This window comes from Mixophyes fleayi, chromosome 1 (assembly GCF_038048845.1).
Source record: "Mixophyes fleayi isolate aMixFle1 chromosome 1, aMixFle1.hap1, whole genome shotgun sequence".
Classification (NCBI taxonomy): Eukaryota; Metazoa; Chordata; class Amphibia; order Anura; family Limnodynastidae; genus Mixophyes; species Mixophyes fleayi.
The window spans coordinates 335,077,845-335,080,069 of NC_134402.1; positions in this window are offsets into that span (position 1 = coordinate 335,077,845).

The following is a 2,225-nucleotide window of genomic DNA, read 5'->3' on the forward strand; positions in this document are numbered from 1 at the left end:
CAGCAAGAATTTCCACTAGTTCATTCACACGTGGCATTGGATAGGCATCAAACTGCGACATACTGTTTATGCGCCTAAAGTCATTGCAGAACCTAATTGTCCCATTGGGTTTCGGGACAAGCACAATGGGACTATTCCATTCACTAGTGGACTCTTCAATTACATCTAACTGGAGCATCTTCTCGACCTCCTTTCTCACGTCCACCCATCTGGCTTCTGGAATACGATATGGCTTCTGCTTGACAATGACTCCTGGCGCAGTGACAATGTCGTGTTCGATTAAGGTAGTGCGCCCAGGAATGGAAGAGAAGACATCCCTGTTCCGGCGAATCATTTCTTCAGTCTGTTGTCTCTGCTTAATGGACAAGGCTGGCTCTATGGGCACTTCAGACTTTTCAATGGCAGTACTCACTACCTGAGGAGTGGTTTCCTCATCATGCCAGGGTTTAAGGAGGTTCACATGATATATTTGCTCCTCCCTTCTCCTACCTAACTGGTGGACTCTGTAATTGACAGGACCGACAGCCTCTAGAACTTCATATGGACCCTGCCAATGGGCGAAAAGTTTGCTTTCCTGGGTAGGAACCAGGACTAGGACCATGTCCCCAGGCTTGAAAGATCGAACAACAGCACTTTTGTCATAACTTTTCTTCTGTTGTTCCTGAGCCTCTTTTACATGTTGCTGCACAATGGGCCCTATCTTTCCTAGCCTCTCATACATTTGGGACAGAAATTGTACCATATTTGGCTCCCTGGGACCTTACTGCTCCCACCCTTCTTTTAACATATCCAAGATACCCCTGGGCTGTCTCCCAAACAATAACTCAAAGGGACTAAACCCTGTTGAAGCTTGAGGTACCTCACGGATGGCAAACATCAAATAGGGAATAAGAGTGTCCCAATCTTTTTTCTCTTGAGCCACTGCTTTCCTGAGCATGTGCTTTAATGTGCAGTTAAAGCGTTCCACCAAGCCATCTGTTTGTGGATGGTATACAGAGGTGTGAAGCACCGTAACCCCTAGCAACTGGCACATTTCCTTCATCAGTTTAGACATGAATGGAGTACCCTGGTCTGTGAGAATTTCTTTGGGTATTCCCAAGCGTGTAAAAATCAATACAAGTTGATAAAAAAGGGTTCAGCGCATAGCTAACAATATGACCAATTGTAGATGTAGGACACAGACAGAGGTAATGTTATAGCTCTTTTGCGGAAAATGTATTAATTATAGGTTCTTACCCTGCTCTTTCCCTCTTAGTATCAGTGAAATAGATTCCACAATCCAGTAGCCTCCATATATTCACTCCGGAATTGATGTCCTGATGGTCGTTGTCCTTTTTTATCAAGTTATATGTACCTTTTTTCAGCAGCAGGTTATTTTATATAGAGAAGCGCCGATTCTTTTTATCCAATCAATACAAGTTCTTTAGCTATGGTGCTGGACTTTATGTTTCATAGGGGAATCGCCTCTGGATACCTGGTTGCATAGTCAAGCACCACTAGTATATATTGGTGCCCACGTGCGGATTTTTCCAGGGGCCCCACACGGTCCATAGCTATCTGTTCAAAGGGAACTTGTACTATTGGTATTGGAATGAGAGGTGCCCTGTACATGGGTTTGGGACAGGTTCTCTGACAAATGGGACAGGACTAGCAATACTTTTTCACTGCCATGTGTACACCTGGCCAGTAAAACCTAAGCAGAACTCGTTCCCGTGTTTTATCCTCCCCTAGGTGTCCCCCACAGACATGTGTATGTGCTGCTTTTAACACTAGGGTTACATGGACCTGAGGAACCATTAATTGTTCTACTTTTTCCCCCTGTACATTACCAACTCTATACAGGAAATTATTTTTAACAATAAAATATGGTATATCTTCTGCAGGCTGGGCGGCTTTCGCTACCCCATTTACCTCAGTCACACTTTTAAAGGCATGTTTCAAAGTGGCATTATTAAGTTAGTCTCGAGCAAAGTCCTGCAAAGGAAACAAAATTGGTATTGCGGACCAGTCCGTATCCTCACTGACAGGCGGGGTGGGCTCATCTGCGACATCACCGACCAATGCTAGTTTGGACTGTCCATGTTTCCCCACAGTTGGATGCTTTTGTGGAACTCCTGCTGTGACTCCCAGGATGGCATTCCGGTTTGGTGGTTCCCAAAGATCGATGTCTAGATGTTGTGGATTCTTAGGCGGTTCCTTTAAGACCGGGCTTCCGACCGTTGCAT